The following is a 19960-nucleotide window of genomic DNA, read 5'->3' on the forward strand; positions in this document are numbered from 1 at the left end:
ACTGCAAATAAAAGAAAGTGAAAGGGAAACCATAATACTTTAAACTTTGATATTGAAATTTCAGCCACAATTATAACAGGGATAGTAGAAGCATCTCTAGGAAGAGCTGCTTCTTAATAACTTCCCTCAGGCTTCACTGACAAGTAATAACAGAATTTATTTTTCATTCACCCCATTCTGTGTGTCTTCCTAAAGGTGACTGAACAACAGAGAGCAATAGTTGGGGCGGGTTGGGGGTGCAGAAGGAGGAAACATGGTAGTAGACACAGATTATAGAGAACAAGATGGATAAAAAGTGAGATGCAAAATTCTCAAGCAAATGAATATAGGAAAACAAGAGAAGTTTAATCATGGAGTACGGAGTAGAATCATTGAAAAGAGTTGGTAAGGAACTCAATGACCAGGATGATCAGTGAGCTTGGAGTTAGAACACCTGGATTCTCATTCCTGTTCAGCCACAATAACCCATTTGAATTTGGGTAATCCGTTACAACTCTCTAGCCTCTGTGTCCCATTCTATAAACTAGTATGTAGAAGTGAATGATCTCAACCATTATATAATTCTAAATGACCTTATGTCCACAGGAGTCATTGACAACAAGCCTATATTAACGTTAGTATTTCTAGAAGAGACAGCCTCAGTGGTGGCTAAAGATTTCAAGAAACTGGCCAAAATAAGGAGAGGATCATTAATAACCAATAGCAAGCAGAGCAATGCTGGGTAGTCAAATGACAGGAACAAGAAGAGAACAAGTGAGAAAAGGATGTACTGGTTTCATATCTCAGCTTCTCTCAAAAGCGGTCCACGTCATCACTCAAGGAAAGTAAGAAAGTCACCTTCTGCCTGCCCAGCAAGGTGATAGAGCACATGGGGACAGGCTTCCCCAAAGACCTAAATGACTGTGATCAGGGTCCATCTGAACAAGACCAATTACCTCAGTCCCTCAGGTCTGTCATTTCCTACTATTAGTTTTAACAACTGTGATAAGAATTTTCCTTTAGATGGTACCACTTCTTCTCCTCCTGAAGAATTTTGAGCCCAATTGGCAAATGGAGAGGGAATACTTATTTGGGCAGTGCCCCCGGGGCTGTGAGGCCATGGGGGGTTGGAAGAGGTGGTGGGATAGGAGAGGGGGATGCAAATAACAGGAATTAAGACCTGTTCTCATCCCAAACCTGGAGTATGTTCTTAACTTCAGCTTACTGGGCTGATTAAAAAAGTAGTGGGATCCACAGAGGATGTGGGAGGTTTTTTCCCCAATCTAGCTCCATTTGTGAGCTAGATTATATGAGCAAGACCTATATTTTTCATTGAAGCCTTAATATTCATCACAAACTAAGAGTTAACAATTGAAAGTCAAGTGTTCCTGAGAATAAAACGTTCTTCTGAATCTAATTGAGTAGTAAAAAAAAAAAAAAAACAACAACAACACGTATTAATCCTACTTATGAATTCAGTGGGCTGATTCTTCCCTTTCAGTGGCCAAACCCCAGTGTGTTCTGACGGTTCCAGAAATTGCAATCATTTGTTTACCTTCCTACTTCCTTCTTCCTCATATGTCCTGTCAAACATTTGGTTCAGGAAGTTTAATCCCTGGACTTAGATGAGAGTGTGTTGTATGTCTACAAAGCATCCAGCTGGGTTTTGAGGTTATAACACATTTAATTACTGGGAAAACACCTATCAAAATAAAGGAGGTAAGGCAGATGGGGTCCTTTGCTTCCCACCAACATCTTCCTGGCCAGACAAACAAATGTAAGGTGCTCAGGGAAGCTAGCCTGCAAGTGGGCCTTGGTGCTTTGTTTCTGTGATGCTCTTCATGCACAGGAGGCATCATTGCCTAGTAGCCATCCCCTGGCTGCCATGTTTGACAGTATCTCAGACACACATCCTGAGCATGGGCTGTCCCTGGAGAATCTTCAGCACTTAATCCTGTCACCATGAAGCATCCATGCACAGCCAGGCTACAGGCAGACTCCATGTTCTCAGGGAATGGCTGTCAGTCATCAGTAATCCTATAGCAGGCAAGATTACATACTGAACCCATGTGCAGATGGACTTGAGCAGAAATAGGAAAGGACTCAGGCTGTAAATGGTGCTGCCAGCACAGTGAGAGTGAGATTCTGATGTGCTTTGAAGAGTTTCAGATGGAAATGATTTCCACGATGATGTCCTTGCAGGTAGTGTGTTACTGTCACGCTTGGAAGGGGTCACCCCCATGGTCTCTGAGACATAACCTGCTATGGTTGATTAGGCCATCACTTTGAGGAAAATATCGAGTGACTCCTTAGAGGAGTCCATCACTCATCCATCCATTTATCTCCCATGTAACCTCTAGTGAGCAGCAGTTACATGTACAGAATGCAGCAGTGAACAATATGAAGTTGAGTTTGAAACAATGTGTTTCATGAAAGTTCAAATTTAATATCCTCAGCCACCAAAATAGACTACTGTACAGGGTTTAGGTAACTGTCCTGAAGCCATCACTCTGTTCTGTCTTTATTTTCTTTGACCCACTTCTTCCCTACAAACTCCTTTCTCCTTGGACAATGGGATACGTAGATTAAACAACTATTTCCTGATATGCTGTAACACAGAATATCTTAAATATCCCAACACCCATGGGTATAGGTTGTAATATAATTAGCACCATTTAAAGATAATGAATCTGAAGGTGAATAAGCTTAAATGACAATGGCACATCCCCAGCTAAAGCTCTGGGTCTTTTGCCTCAGAGTTCAGCCCTGGAGTCCTCTTCCCATGACTCTGTGTGCCTGTAGGGCTCCCTGCTGCCTGTTGGTCTCTAGCTGGATGAGTTAGTCATGGGCTTGGCTGCACAAGGGCCCCTCAGGAGCAGCCTGGGTTGGTGATTGTGTTCCTTGTCACAGAACTCAATTCACCCTGAGAGGGGAATTAAAGGCTCTTGAGAAAGTTTCTAACATACTGTAACAGAGAACATGAATCAAAGATTGTTGGCAGTTTCTTTACAGGGACTTGTCTTCCGGCAAACTAGATGCCTTGAACTTATCAGGTGACAACAGGAAGGGACAGAAAAGTGACTTTGAACAACTCTTTGTGAAACGTGTATCCTGAAAACTGTCTAGGAGATAAAATCTCTCCAGGTCATCATCTCGGTGTTCCCTCTCTCTGTCATCTTTGATTCGCGATAGAGGGCATTTATGATGGCCTAAATTTTTTGGTCTCCTAGGATTTGTGTTTGACATTTGACTAAAGGGTAAAAAAAACAAAAAATCAGTGCATATATTTCCATAGCCGTGACCTTTTCACCAGGTTTTAGTCCCTGGCAGGATGGTGAAGTAGGTGTGATTTACTTCAGGGCTCTCCATCTGCACTTTGTGGATGCGGCCCTTCAAGTCTTTTACATTTCTTTCCCAACTACTCTGTTTTCAGCCCAAACAGCAGTTATCTTACTTTGCATCACCCACCCTCCCTCATCCGGCCCCATAAACACACCCCTAGGCCTTTTTAAGTAAGAGATTGTGTAACACAGGAGTCAAGAGTATTTATATTTTAAAGGGGTCACCTAAGAATGTATCTATAAAGGTGCCCCCACTACCTGGGTGGGAAGTGTACATCTTGGTGCTAAGAGAATGCTGGGAAATTTCCCATGCTTCCTCCACCACCTCCCACTCATCCTGAAGTCTACCACATGGGCTGAGGTGTAGGAATGGTCATGTGCTCCAGTCCCAAGGGTAATGTGAAAATACCAGTGGGTATGTTTTCATCTCCTCAGGGATATCAGAACGAAGAGTACACTGGGACAGCACTGGTTTTTCATTATTGCCTGGGAGTGGTCTAATGACCTGAAGAAAAGGCTCCACTCACACAGGAACTCAAAGGAAAGATTCTCTGGATTCATATTGTTGAATTGTTTTCTAGATGCCACCTTGTCTAAGAAACATCAACGCATTCAACATGTACAGCCATGCTTTGCAGAGAAGCAGGGAGAGGATAAAAGGAGTGGGGAATAATATTCTCAAGGAAAGATGAGAAGATTTATCCTAAACAAAGGATTCCGGAAGGGCCTAATGATGAGCTTTACATATATGAAAGTGTATTATGCAGAGAACAGTGACCATCTGCTCCCCATTTCTCCCTCATCTGAAAGTCTCCAGCACATATTGTTGGTGACATTCTTTCAGCCATTCATCATATCCTGCTTCATGGCATGTTTTCCATTGTTGTGTGGAAAAGCCATTTAACTTCATCAGGAGATTCTCTTTCTTCTTCCCAATTAAGATCATCACTCCTTGAGGGCAGGGACCAGTTCCTATTTATTTTTCTATCTCTTTCCCTTCTGAGCACTAGACTTTGCACAGAGTAGATACTGAAAAATCATGATAAATATTTTTGATTTAGTGATTGATACTGAGGGAAAAAAGATAAACTCTACTATGGGGTCTAGGTTAGACATAAGAACATAAAATCTTGACTGGAATGAGCTCAGGAGGAGCATGATGGGAGGGAAAGGGAGTACTCTAAGATGTGGAGTACTCTTATGGGCCTGAATATAGATTCAAAATTACCATTTACCATCTATATTAGCTTAGTCAAATATTAAACTTCTTAAACTTCAGTTTACTGACCCATAAAATAGAGATAATAATGCCTACTATGAAGAACTGCTCAGCAGTTGAATGAGGTTAGTGTGTGTGAAGAACCAGCTCATAGTAGCTACAAAATACCACGGTTCAGTTTCCTGATAATAGCACCTACTTCTCAGGATTCTTGTACATGTTAAATGAGTTGATGTATGCAAAATGCTTAGCACGGTCTTTGGCACACCTTAGGCGTTTAATGAATATTAAATACCATTAGATTCTTTTCATAGAAATTTCTCTTTTGCTCCAGGACAAAGCCTTAAAAATAAGAAGGGAATCCCACCTCTCTTTTCTTCTCTCTCTTTTTCTCTATACATATCTTTCTTATGAAGAGCAAGAGGATGGATGATACTGCCTCTCAAAGTCCTTCCCAGATTGAGGTAAATTCTCAGCTGCTATAAAAGTGCCTTCAGGTAGATCATCAGAAGGACATCAGAGAATTCCGTTGCATAGCCAGAAGTAGCTAAGAGTAAAATCTAGGTCTGGCTGGTCTAGTATAGACTGTTACAGAAATTATAAGCTGATTACAGATCATCTGTTATATCCACTGGAATATAACATTTCGGAATGTTAGTTTATATGACACTTCCTGCTTATATTCATTGAGACAATGGAACTAAGAGCTTTGCTTTGGGTTTCTTTTCCTTTGGCCTGGCATAATATCTTGAAAAATAGACACTAAAATATTATTTCATTAGAGTGTAAAGGATTATATGGTCTGTGAGACAGAGTTGATCCTCCTTTAGGACAGAGGCACAGGCCAGATACTAGAGATAAGGCAGGTTTACAGAGGAACAGCACAGATACAAAGACCAAAAATAATACAGAGACAAAGAAATGAAACCAGAGGTAAAAGTAGAGTTAGGAAGAGGGAGAGATAAAGAGACACACCGAAGGAAAGTAGCTACTGCTTATGTTTGAAGGTCCCCTTCTAAATGTAAGGGATTTATTTCTGGAAATTCATTTGTCTTCTCTTTTAATTGCTGACATGTTTTTGAGAAGTACCATACCTGTGAGCTAGTCCCAATATATCACCTGCACATGCCTTACTGAGAGAGAAAACAGGAACTTTCTGGTTACTTAAGAGTCTTTGCCTGAAGCCCATTAGAGTTATAATTACACTATAATCTTCTCAAAAGATGCAGAGTGCCATTGTGCTGGCCTCCAAGGTCACAGTCCTCATCATAAACAAACCTCTTATGACAATTGCTAAAATGCAATTTCTCTCTCTCTCTCTCTCTCTCTCTCTCTCTCTCTCTCTCTCAAGGCCCATCACTTCATTAATAAACCTGTAATCCCGTGCACACCTATTTACCTGATTTATAGATGTTTCTGTCTCTTCAACAGACCCATAAATTTCCATGCCAGTATCAGGAATATCTTACTGTCTTATGGTAATAGGTTGAGAATGGTGCACCATTGTTTTCCAATTCCACACTGTGAGACTCAGAAAAGTCTCTCTGGGGTGTTGGCCACCATGCTCTGTTGTTTTCAAATGTTTCTGAAATGTACAGCCATTTGTGGCAGCCCCATGCCCTCCTGGGGATCAGAGTGGTGCTCCCTGAGTCAAGTCACATTGAATCAAGACTCTGTATTAAGCCTATAAGCTGCATTATTCTAGGACCAGCACAGATAAAGGATATGCTTGGTGATCTCGGGGGCCAGATATTGCAGATGGCCTACTGAAAACATCATGGGCATCATCACCTGGGGGAGGTGTGACCAGGAACAGCCCCTCAATTCACATCAAACTGTGCCATAAGCAATAAATAAACATTTATTGTGTTAAGCCCATATTATTTGGGGTTTACTTGTTGCTGCAGTTAACATTAATTACTCTGATCAATGTACCTATCCATCCTTTGGGTTAAAATCAAGTGTTTACCTCTCTCAAGATATCTTTCTTTAAATATATAACCATCTAACACATTTCTGCATTCATCTAACACTAAAGCTCAGACATTTTCCTTCAATGATGTACACTTTAGCTTTAAAATTAAATTTTAAGCACCTGGGAAAGTTTCTTTGAAGTCTGTTAAGTCTTATACGTTACCTACATGTGGTCTTTAGGTGGACAATAAAGAGAAGGATGGAAGAATGGAAGGAAGGAACTGATTATTTGACACAAAGCACTAATCCATTCAAGATCAGTTGAGCAGCTGGAGGTAAATGATTACTGTTGGCTTAGCAAAATGAGTGGAAAATATAAAGTAGAGGTGAAAATACCCAAGAGCAGGCAGTAGGATGGGAACTATGGAAGAAATAAAATTTGCAAGAAATTTTGGTAATCTCTATTTAGGAAAAATAGATTCAGTGGATGTTTATTGAATGTATATTTCATGCGAAGTGATACAATAGGTTCTTCTGCATACATTAATCCTCAGAACAGTACAATAAATTGGGTTTTGCCATATGATTGAATGGGTAAGGAAATACAGTTGGAATGTTCCAAACATTTGCCCAAGGTCACACAGCTAAAACCTGTTTGTGAAACCAAACCGTGTTCTCATTTAATCATTTATTCAGCAAATATTTATTGAACACCTGTTACATGCCAGGCACATTTCTATGCAGAGAACCAAAGAGACAAAACCCTTGCTCTTATGAAGCTTGCATTCTAGAAGAAAGAGATATAAAATAAATGAATGCATTTATAAAATATTATGTCGTGTTGGTAAGTGCTATGGTAAAAATAAAGTTTGGAAGGGCATAAGGAATGGGAGGATGTGGGGAAATCGTGGCTACAAGTTTTTTTGTTTTTTTTTTTGTGGTACGCGGGCCTCTCACTGTTGTGGCCTCTCCTGTTGTGGAGCACAGGCTCCAGATGCGCAGCCTCAGTGGCCATGGCTCACGGGCCCAGCCGCTCTGCGGCATGTGGGATCTTCCCAGACCGGGGCACAAACCCTGCATCGGCAGGCGGACTCTCAACCACTGTGCCACCAGGGAAGCCCGGTGGCTACAATTTTAAATAAGGTGGTCAGGTCAGGGAAGACCTGAGAAAGTGAAATTTGAGTTACCTGCTTAAGTAGCTGAGGAAATGAGCTACATAGATATCAGCAAGGGCAAGAATGCTGACGTGGGTGTCTGTCTGGCCCAACTGAAGAATAATGAGGAGGTCGGTGTGTTTGGAATGGAGTGGGAAATGGGGAGAGGAAGAGGAGATGATGAGATCATGGAGATAATGTGGGGTCTGATCATGCCAAGCCCTGTAAGCTTTTACTGAATAAGTGCTAAAATTATTAGTGGGTTTCAAACAAAGAATAACTGATCTGACTCATCACTTTAGCTCTGGTGTCAAAATTAAACATCACAGAGGAAAGACCAGAAGCAGAAGACCACTTAGGAGTCTATGACAGTAATCCAAGAAAGAAATAATAGCAGCTTGGACCAGCCTGGTTGTTGACATCTGTATATAGTTTGAGTGTTGGAGCTTATAAGATTTGCTGATTTGTTATAAAATGTGAGAAAAAGATAGGCATACAGATGGCTATACAGTTTTTGGATTGAACAACTGGAAGAATGGTGTTGCTGTTTATTGAAATGGAAAGACTGAGAAAAAAGCAGGTTTCGATGAGAAGATCAGGTATTTGGGTTTGGGTGTCAGAGATTTGCTATGCCTTTTGGATATCCAAATAGAGCTATTAAAGCTGGAGTTGGATAAATGATTCTAGAGATCTGGGAGAGGGTTAGATTAAATATATAAATTTGGGCTTGCTAGCAAACATATGGTACTTAAAGCCATGAGCCTGATTAAAGACATTAGTGTAGATAAAGAGTAGATGTTGGAATTGAGTGTAAATAGAAAATACTGATGGTTCCAGCATTTCCAACCTTAGACTTTGTGGAGATAGGGAGGGAGACTGAGAAGGAGAGATCAATGAGATAAGATGATAACCAGAAAATCATATTGTCCCTGAAGCCAAGTGAGGAACATATCTCAAGGAAAAGAAAGTGATCAACTGACTCAAATACAGCTAAGAGTCAAATAGGGGTGAGAATTAGCCATTGGATTTAGTAAGATGCATGTCATTGTTACCATTTATAAGAGAAGCGTTGATGGAGTGGTGGCAATGGAAGCTTAGTTGGCCGGGATCTGAGATAAGGAGAAGAAATTGCAGGCAGTAAGTGTGGCTATTTTGAGGAGTTTTACTAAAACGGGGCCAAAGAAAAGAGGCAGAGGTTAAAGGGGCATGTGGTCTCAAGATGGTATTTTTAAGATGGCAGAAATACTTACCATGCTTATGGCCTGATAAAAATGATCTAAAAGAGAGGGGTAAAAGTTAATGATGCAGGGGAATGAACAAAGAATTGATTATGTTCTCAAGAAAGTAAGAGGGGATAAGATCTGGGACAAAACTCAGTCCTTGAGACAGGACACTAAGCTATTTATCCAGACTTACAGTAACAGAAGGACACCAGTGTAGATGGGAGATGGTTGTGGTGGGAGCTTGGAAAGTTCTCTTCTGAGTGATTCATTTTCTTAAAGAAGTAGAACATGATAATCAGCTGAGTGTGAGGATGGGGTGGATATCAGAAGTTTCAGAAGAGAGAAGGTGGTATGAAGAAGATGATATGTCTAGAAGACAGTTTGAGTACATGCACAGAGGAGACAGAAATTTGTATTTAACTCAGGAAAGGAGTTTTGCTAGGCTAGTTCAGTTCATAAAGAGATAGGCAAAAGAGTTGAGGAAATATGCAAGAGAGTGATTATAATGATGGCTAAGAATAGACATGATGACTTGAAGGGGTTGGCTGACAGGGAAAAGGTGGTTGCATCAATGTATTACAGGTTCCAGTGTGATAAAAGAATTCTTATGTTGGTGGGTACCAGAGGGAATGAGAAAGACAGGAGGGAGTTGGAGGGTATGATGTTATGGAGGCGGTGTAGATATTGCTGACAAAAGGTGCCCTGGTAGGGGAAACACAACACCATCAGAGAAGAAGAAGGCAAGGACTGAGAGGGCCGTGGAACAGATGCTGTTGGCTCTCCTATGTCTCCTTGGTCCACCCCTGAGTCTACCCTAGACAGTTCTCAGAAATGTTGATGTTTTCTTGCAACTCTCTGCCTGAGGGTGTTCTCTGGACACAGCATGTCCTTGGTCTTCATGGGGTGGGGTGTTAATGTGACTCTTAATCAACGAGGGAAGGGAATTAGTGGATAAATTCCCAAATTTACTGGCCCTCTGACATACAGTTTTAAAGTATGTTCTACAATCTCTCTGAAGGTCTTTAGTTATATTGAGCCCCAGTTCCCACACATGAAACTCACTCAGTAATCCACCTATTACTGACTTTTCTTCCTTTGTCTCACTTCCTACTGGGCTTCCTGGAATTACATCCCAAATAAACCACCTACACCCAAATCCTCATCTCAGGATCTGTTTTGGGGAAACCCAATTTAAGATAGCTGGGGTTTGGGAAGGATAAGCTATGTGGACATTAAAGTCACCAATGAATAATTAGATAATCCTCTGTTATATGTTAATGGTATTATTTGCAGCTCTATTTTTAAGAGCAAAAATCTGGTTTGTGTGTGTGTACCTGGAGACAACCAATGGAGATTGGTTGGATACTGCAGAGAATAGTTTTACAATGAAACACCATGCAGCTTTTAAGAATAATTATAGTTATCGGTACAGTATAGTCCTGAAGATACACTCATGCTAAATTTCATGAAGAATGAAAATCAGGTAACAAAGTAGTGTGTGTGTGTATGTGTGTTTGTAGGTATGTGTGTATGTGTGAATGTATATATATATACACAAAATTCCACAAATTCATATATATATAAATATATATTTTATATAAAATGCATATAATGTTTATTAAAATATAAATATATAATTATATAATATCTATTATATAAATATGACATACATATTTATTCCTAGACAATATAAATTTTTTATATCTGGATAATAGGATGATGTTGTTTTTTGTTTTCTTGAGGTTTTTTTTAGTGTGTGTGTGTATGCTTTCTAGTTTTTTAACAAGTATGAATAATTTGTATCATATAAGTTAAAAACAACAGTAACACTTGGAGAAAAAAAATTATGGTGACCAGTAGTCCCAGTCAAACTGAGATGGCTGGTCACACTATGAAATATTTATACTCTTTCCTCCATCCTTCCCATTAAGTGGACAAATGACAAAATAGACTGTCTTGAAGTCCTGTACAGAAGGACATGATAGAAGTGGAAGACATCATTATTATTCCGGAAACATACATTTTTTTGCTGCAAAAATCCAGGGATGAAATCAACATATTTGGTTGATAATCCCCTTCACATGTGCATGCTAGTTTGGCTTTCATTTCCATCTGCAGGGAGGCAGCTGTTACTGTCAGGCCTTTGCACTATGTTTCCAAAGCTTTAAGAACCATACAAGGGCAGGAATATTCTGGGAATGAAGTTGGATGAGCTTAAGGAAAAATAGCTCACCCACATTGTTACCTAGAAATGGACACCCTCCCTTTCCCTCTGTCTCAGTCTCTTGCTCTCCTGGTTTCTGTCCTGTGTGTACCAGGCAGAGAGCCTGGAATGAACATCAGTGTGCCTGCCTGGTACGCACACCAGCCAGACAGGAGCCTCTCACCCCATTGTTCGTTAGTGCTCTCTGTTAAACAATGTTTAATGTCATTTAACGAGTTTAATGGCATATTATTGGGAATATTACAAAGACAAGAGGGGAAAAAAATGTCCTCCCTCTTATATTTTCCAGACCTGTCACAAGCACACTCATCCCAAGACCTGAGACCTATAGCTACAGAAGCCTTGTTCACTTTTGTTTTGTTTACTGAAATTATATATACTCTACTTCTGTCCTGAAAGAATTGAGTTGCCCATATCTCCATTTGAAGAAGGCTCCCAGCCCCCTCTCAAACACATGTAAGGGAAGCCTAGATGCTAAACTCTGCCATGTGTAGAGGAATCCAAGAGCAAACAAGAAATACCAGTGCCTCAGCCCTACCCTAGAACAATTAAATAAAAATCTCTGGATCATAGGCATTGGAATATTTAAGTATTTCACCAGGTGATTCTAATGTACAGTTTGATCCAGTTCCTTCTCATATCTCAGCTCATTACTTGATGCACTCATTCATTCATTCATTAATAATTAATGTAATAATATCCTCTAGGAGTCCAGCACTATGCTATGCCCTATGGAAGACAGAAAAGAAGTGGAAGGTACAGTTCTGAACTACAGGAGAGTTATAACCCAGTGAAAGAAACAAGATGAATACACAGGCAAAGTGCCCTATAAAAGATGAAATTGGTGTAAGTGAGAGTAACCGGGGAATACTTTATTTAGAAGGTAGTGTTTAACAATATAAGAATTTAAGTCATAAAGCCAAGAGACCCTGGCTTGAGTCCTAACTCCACCATACCTAACTCTGTAAAGCTATGGAAGTTATTTTCTTCTTTGAGACTTTTTTTTTCTCATTTACAAATTGTCCTCTAAAGTTCCAGCTTAAATAATATATGGGAACAAGCTTTTGTAAACTTTCAAGTGCTACAAGATGTTTTAATTGTTAGTGACTGTATACTTAATATAGGGACACATTTTCTATAATCCGTTCCCAACCGGCTTTCTAAGCTTATGTTCAAATTTCTAGCTTCAAAACCTAGGCTCTTTCTTTTACTTGCGTATTCATCTATTGCTGAACTGCCTGATCCATTCTACTTACCTAAAACCTTCCATGTTTATTCCCATAATCAAATTTTTGCTGATGCCGTTTCCTCCTGGGAGTATCTCTTGCTCCCAACTCCTTAATCCTTACTCAACTTTCCCAACTCAATTTACTGATCAGCTTATATATCAAAGTGTGTTCTAACTATGCAAACTCACACTAATCTCTCTCTCCTGGGAAATTATAGCCAATAACATATTGCATCATAATATGCCTATGTCTTATTTTTCACATGTTTACACCTTATTTCACCGTTTTGTAAATTCCTTGAAGAACAGGTACCATCAAGGGTTACATTGCTTTGCTCAAGTATAAAGACTTGTGACATTTACAGGTTCAAATCATGCTTAAAGAAGGAAGGAAGGAGGGAAGGAGGGAAGGAGGGATGGAAGGAAGGAAGGAAGGAAGGAAGGAAGGAAGGAAGGAAGGAGGGAAGGAGGGAAGGAAGGAAGGAAGGAAGGAAGGAGGGAAGGAGGGATGGAAGGAAGGAAGGAAGGAAGGAAGGAAGGAAGGAGGGAAGGAGGGATGGAAGGAAGGAAGGAAGGAAGGAGGGAAGGAGGGAAGGAGGGATGGAAGGAAGGAAGGAAGGAAGGAAGGAAGGAAGGAAAGAAGGAAGGGAGGAAGGAAGGAAGGGAGGAAGGAAGGGATGATGGAAGATAAAAGGAGGAATGGAAAGAAGAATTCTTTTTCATGTACTGAGATTCCTAAATTCTTAATCCTTCATATAGTTGCTTTAGCATCCACACAGTTTTAGATGATGAACTAAAACATCTGAAGTTTTAGTAGTTGAAACATCTACATGCTGCCCTTCACAAATAACTGGAACAGCCTCTTGCTGTAAATATATTTACCTATTCTTTCCTTGGCAGAACTTGCCTCCTCCTCCAGTTTGATATTTTAAGCTTCAGTTATACAGGGCTTAAATGAGGCTTATTTCTTCTAACTCTACTTCTCTCCGTTGTTTTGAGAATGAGGAGGGGGAAGTCTAGTGATAGTTTCCTGGCAAAATTATTTGCGATGCCTGCTCTTGATCAATGCTGCTCTCAGACCAGGCTGGAACCCTGCATTTGAGGTCCTGTCTGTCATCCAGCCACAGTCTCCTCATCAGACAAGTCATCCTTGGGACCAGGATATGTGCTCAACTGAATCCCATGCCCCCGTCTAGATCATATTCTAAGACCTTGTAATTTAACCAAATGGCAACAGGCCTATGTCCAGGGCCTCCATATGCCTTGTTCCTGGGTTTATCTTTCCACTGTCAGTGTGCACCCCCATAAAAGTGCCCCAAAAAGGCATCTGTGAGCCATGTGGACAGAACTTGGACATAAAAGTTGAGATTCCCATATGTAGTATGTGAAGCATAAGTAGGTAGAAAGAGAATTGGCTAGGAGTCTATACAATAACATTCCAGGTTCTGAGGGGTCCAAGAATACTAACTCAGATCTGGCTTCCAGGTCATAATAAATGTATTTGAGTGAAGGTAGCAGGTTAAGAACATGCTTTATGTAGACTTTAGTATCTAGATTTTATACTTCATAAGTCTTTAAGCATATAGAAACCTCTGTTTCTACTCTATTCACAAGTCCCACAAATTAAGAACAAGCTTAAACTTGAAAATAAACTGTCTTTTTAAAGCATCCACCCTCCTCACTTTTTCTTGTTAATTTAAAAATCAACATTAGTGATATATAGTTTACCAAAAATTAAATATATCAGTTTAAAGTGTACAATGCAGTGAGTTTCGACAAATACGTAGACTTGTGTAATCATCATGCCAATCAAGATATGTCATATTTCCATAGCCTCCAAAATTTCACTCGTTCCCTTTTGTTGTCAATTGTCCCTCACTCATGATCCAGAAAACTACTGATTTACTTTCTGTCACTATAGATGCATTTTTCATGCTCAAGAATTTCATCTAAATTGAATCACATGGTATTTATTCTTTTGTATATAGAATGTCTCACTCAGAATAATGCTTTTAAAATTTGTCCATGTTGTTCCATGTAAAATAGCTCATTCCTTTTTGTTATTGATCTATATTCCATGGAATAAATACACCATAATCTGTAATCTATTCACCTGTTAATTTTCAGTGTTTGGCTATTATAAATAAAGTTGCCATGAACATTATTTTATAAGACCTTGTGTGGACAAGTAAATGCCTCGTGGTGTAATTGGTGAGTTATATATTTAGCTTTATAAGAGATTGTTAAGTACTTTTCAAAGTGGTTCAACTATTTTATACTCCCAGAATAATGTGTAGGCGTTCAGTGATTCTAAATTTTGTCAAAATTTGGTATTGTCAGTCTTTTCAACTTTAGTAGGTATACAGTGGTAACATTGTGGTTTAAACTTGTATTTGCCTGAAGTCAAATGATATTGAGCATCTCTTCATGTTTCTATTGGCCATTATTATATCTTTCTTTGTGAAATATCTGTTCATGTATTTTTCCTATTTTAAAAATTTGTACTTTTTAAATTATTACTGAGTTGTGAGAGTTTTTTTTTTATATATATCCTGGATATAAAAGTCCCTTGCCCATGTGCTATAAATATATTTCCCCATCGTAAGGGTTGTCTTTGAATTTTCTTAGTGTGTCTTTCAAAGAGCAGAAATTTAAAATTTTGATGAAGTCCAAATTATAATTTTTATGTTTCAGCTTTTTTGTGCCTTGTCTAAAAAAAATGCCTATCCCAAAATACAAATATTTTTCTATGCATTTTTCTTATGAGTCTTATAGTTTTAGTATTGTCTGCCCTTTCTGTCATTTCCAGATCTGCTTCTATTGATTGATTTTTCTCTTTATTATAGGTCACATATATTTCCTTTTTTTTTTTTTTGCTTGTTTATTTCTTTGTTTTTTTACTGGATGCTTGACATTGTAAATGTTACATTTTTGAATACTGAATTTTGTTGCTTTCTTTTAAAGAATGTTGAGTTTAGTTTGGTCAGGCAGTTAAATTATGTGAAATCCTCTTAAACCTATAAATTTTGTTAAGGTGTGTCTAGAATAGCTTTCAATCTATATCTATTTTATTCCTACTATTAAAATATGAACTTTCTAAGTTCTCTCTAATCTGTCTGGTTAGAACTTGAGCATATCCTATTCTCTCTGGGAATTATTCAGCTTGTAGCTCTCCATTACACAATTTTTTTTTTCATGACATTTGTACATTGCTCAGCCTTACCTTATCCAACAAGTGCATACTTAATATTCGGCAACCTGTTCAAAAGAACGTCCATGCTGGTTTCTAGAGTTCTTAATCTGTGTAATTCCCTCCCCTCTCTGGTACTCTGGATTAAACCTTAGCCTCACAAAACTCTGATTGCTGTACCTTCAACTTAGCAGGACAACTGTACTCTGCATGTGTTCCCATCTCTGCATTGTGCTCTAAAAATTGTCCCCAATTGCTTCTCAGCCTTTTGGCTAAGATCAAGTGTAGTATCTGTTCTTATCAGTAAAAATTGTCCCCAAGCAGAATGTCAAGGCAATTGTAGAGTTCACCTAGTTTGTTTCCCTTCCCACATAGTTCTCTACTGCTTTTTACAGTTGTTTCATATATTTTTTGAGTTTTCTATCCTTTTATGCCAGGAGGGCAAGTCCCGGACTAATGACTGTATCATGGTTGGAAACAAAAGTTACTTCACTTGGGGCTGCCCTGGTGGCGCAGTGGTTGAGAGTCTGCCTGCTGATGCAGGGGACGTGGGTTCGTGCCCCGGTCCGGGAAAATCCCACATGCCATGGAGTGGCTAGGCCCGTGAGCCATGGCCTCTGAGCCTGCGCATCTGGAGCCTGTGCTCTGCAATGGGAGAGGCCACGACAGTGAGAGGCCTGCGTACCGCAAAAAAAAAAAAAAAGTTACTTCACTTTGATTTTAATTCGTTCACATTTCTGATGTTATTTGTTGACTGGCAGTGTCTATGACTTCTCTTTTGGAAATCTTTTCTGAAATTTCCTCCCCAGTCCTGCCAGAAAAAGAGGTTCAATAGGGTGTACAATTATGTCCAAAAAAAAAAAAATTAGGATACACTTTGACTAGAGTGATTGATAAACTTTAATTCCAAGAAATAGAAAATAGTATCCACACTTTTAGGAATCCAGAACAATATTTGAATGTAGGGAATAGAGACTGGACAACTCTGTGTTAAATACCATAAAGTTTGGCAAAAGCTGCTTAGTTGCTGTCAGCTTCTTGGCTTTTCTGACACACCTCTACCCACTAACTCAGGGACCCAGTATTCTCTGACTCTTCTCATCTTTCTGGTTCAAAGTGTGTTACCTAGTAAATGTAAAATAAAATTTTTATGAGATGCTAATGACTCATAAAACTCAATATGCTATTCTAAAAATTTTAGAAAATCTAAAACCTTAAATTGAAAGAATGAATTACTAACAGTGTGAATTCAGGCCTCTGTCAAAGGGGTGGAAAAGAATATGGAAAGATTAGATCTCTCCTAGCACAACTTATATAGACTAAGATGGAGGCCACTCTACCTACATCCCACCAGAGCTAGCATAGGAGGGACAAAATAAGCATTCTAACAAAGGTCTAAGAAGAAACAAAAAGCACCTACCATTTCACATCTTCAATCACCGCACAGTCTGCAAAGCATAGACTAGCCTTGCAATAACCTCCACTCCGCCCCTCCCCCGCCCATTAGCTGGAGCCAGTGAATTATGGTGAAAGACAGGAGCCCTCCAGCGTCTAGGGTGGAAATGACTTTAATTTCATCAGAGCCCTGGAGAAGAGACTATTAAAAGAGTTAATGGAACAAACTTCTGAATAGATGGGTCAGGCTGTGACAAACCAAAGTCTTTTTTTGATTTAAGAAGGAAAAAGAAAGCTGGAGGTACAGACCTTGTAGCTCTGATGGCCTCTGAGTCCCCTGTCTAATCAATCCTAAATGCAGTAGAGTCCTGATAATTTAATGAAGGACTCAAGAGGTGATGTGGTGAATATGGTCACAAAGTTGAAATGGGGAAGAGGTACAGTCCACTACAGGGACTGTTCCCCGCCATTGTTTTCTGAATTACAACTGGGGGCGGAATGAAGGATAACTCTATTTTAAAATGTTCACATCAGAATACAGGTTGATGGAGTTTCAAAAGACCATAGTTAGAAAGTTCTCCTTAAAGTACAAATGTGTATAAGAATAAAATTGGACTGTGGTTTAGCAAATAAAATAATTAGGGTAAACAAGAAGTGAGAGAGAGATAAAAGGAAAATGTTAGAGTACGGTTGGCAATGAAAATATACCCACAAAGTCAATTTTCCCAGTCACTCCAGGAGAAATAGTGAAATTATCATATTGTGATGGCTAAGATTTGCCAAACTCTCTGGGGTATTTGTAGATTTAGTTTGTAGTCAGCAGAGATAAAGAAGAGTATTTTTTTTTTTTGGCCATGCTTATTCTGAAAATATCTATCAAAAGATACACACTTTAGAGAATAGAAAATTTCCCATAGAACTTTCTTTTATAGTGATCCCAAATGTAGATCTTCAAGATCTTCAATATCCTTGGAAACAATGATGTAAGTAGCCACACATCCCTGGAGGTCATTATAATAATTCATTGAGCAGAGTTACTCTATCTAAGCAAACTCTGTGGGCCCCAGGTTTGAGAAACTGTATCTTTAGAGATTCTTTGACTCCTCTTGAAGGATTGGCATCCAAAGCCCCTTTGTGAGTGAAGGGGCTCATTCCAAAAAGATGGAAAATCACTAATACTGGGCTTCTGACACTCTTAAAAATTACTGGACTAATGTCAAAATATTACAGAGTAATACCCAGTATCCCAAGTCAACTCCACTTATTGTGCATCATCTGATTGCCTTAAATGAAGTAGGAAGGTGAGGTTAAATACCATATACTGAGTACCTACTAGGTATCAGGCACCCTGCATACTCCATCTAGAGAAGACATTTTTGTTTAATGGTGACTATAGTTGATGATACTGTTTGGACAAATGAAATTTGTGAAGAGAGTAGAATTTAAGTGTTCACACACACACACACACACACACACACACACACACACACAAAGTAAACATGTAAGGTGATGGATGCTAATTAACTCAGTTACGGGAATTATTTCACCAGGTACACAAATATCACATCATCATATTGTACCTGTTAAATTTATTACAGTTTGTCAATTATACCTCAAAAAAGCTGAAAAAAGAAGACATTTTTGTTTTAGAACACCTGTATTCATTTCCCCTTCCAATTGTATCCCATTTTTCTTCATTAGAATACCACTTCCACTGAAAAGGTATTAGAATACCTCAGGTACACACTGCTATATTTAAAATAGATAACCAACAAGGACCTACTGTCTAGCACAGGGAACTCTGTTCAATATTCTGTAATAACCCAAATGGGACAAGAATATGAAAAAGAATAGATACATGTATATGTATAACTGAATCACTTTGCTGTACACCTGAAACTAACAATTAACAACATTGTTAATCAATGATGCTCCAATATAAAATAAAAATAAAAAAAATAACAAAAAATGAACTGTAATACACATGGACCTGTGTGTTAGGATTCCAGGGCATGAGGTACATATTATCTAATGGAGTGGTCACAAGAAACAGATGCCTGCCTTTCTGGTTCCCTGTTCAAACCTCACTGTTCTAACAAGGATTCCAAAGAACTCTGTAAGCTGATATAAGCTGATACTCAGAGGCTGGCCCTCACTCTGTGTTGATTATGGACTTATTGTTTCAAACTTTCTGATTCAAAATTAAACACATAACCAAATGACCATAATCCAAAAAAAAAAAAAAAAGGAATACTTCACTGAAGACAGTCTTGACAAGAAACTGTAATCAAATGTGCTCCTTACTACCAAACAAGAAGTGGCCTTTGACCCAACCTAGGTCAATTAGATTGTTTCTTCTGTGATATTTCGAACACCATCAGAGAATCAAAGAAGTTCTATTCCATTTGATTGAGAATGACCGGACTAGAGTTGCTGTTATAAAATTACTGCTATCTTTTCTGCTTCTGAGCCTTCAGAACTGATTTGGTTCAACCCCATTTCCATGCCTGATTCTTCAGGTTCTCATGGATATTGACAAGCACCAATATCCGTCCAATAAACTATTTGCTTAATTTACTCAAAGCTGATTTCTTTTACTCAAAATCAAAGAGTCCTTAAGGATATACTACCTCACTTAACACACAATTCTAAGATATTATGGTTGTGACCATTTCACTGTGGAAAAAAGTTTGACACAGAAAGATTCAATGACATGCCCAGAATCCCACAGCTAGTAAGACTGACAGAGTATGGACCCAAATCTGGGTGTGTCTGACCCTGAGTTTCAGATTGTTAACCTACATTATACTGATTTCCATCTGTAATTTTCAAACTGCTTTCCCAAAGAGCCTCAATATTCCACATGCTGATCCAAGATTTTTCACTGCTGAAATTGAATAATGGCAGCCTTGCCAATTTAGAGGAAATAATAACTTAATGGATAGAATGTTTTCAACTTTAAATTTTCCTTCCATAAATTTTTCTTAAACCTTTGGTGGTTTCTACTGCTTGCCTGTGAGGCAGAGAACAAAACAAATGAACAAGCAGCCAATGAATATTAATGGCAAAAGTCTGAAACAACAGATCATGCCT

General features: G+C 38.9%; 1 pseudogene; it reads left to right on the forward strand.

The window, feature by feature from the left end:
• The first annotated feature begins 15724 nt into the window (after positions 1-15724).
• Positions 15725-15901, forward strand: LOC132516624 (U2 spliceosomal RNA; annotated as a pseudogene).
• The last annotated feature ends 4059 nt before the right edge of the window (positions 15902-19960 follow it).

Source organism: Lagenorhynchus albirostris, chromosome 2 (assembly GCF_949774975.1).
Source record: "Lagenorhynchus albirostris chromosome 2, mLagAlb1.1, whole genome shotgun sequence".
NCBI lineage: Eukaryota > Metazoa > Chordata > Mammalia > Artiodactyla > Delphinidae > Lagenorhynchus > Lagenorhynchus albirostris.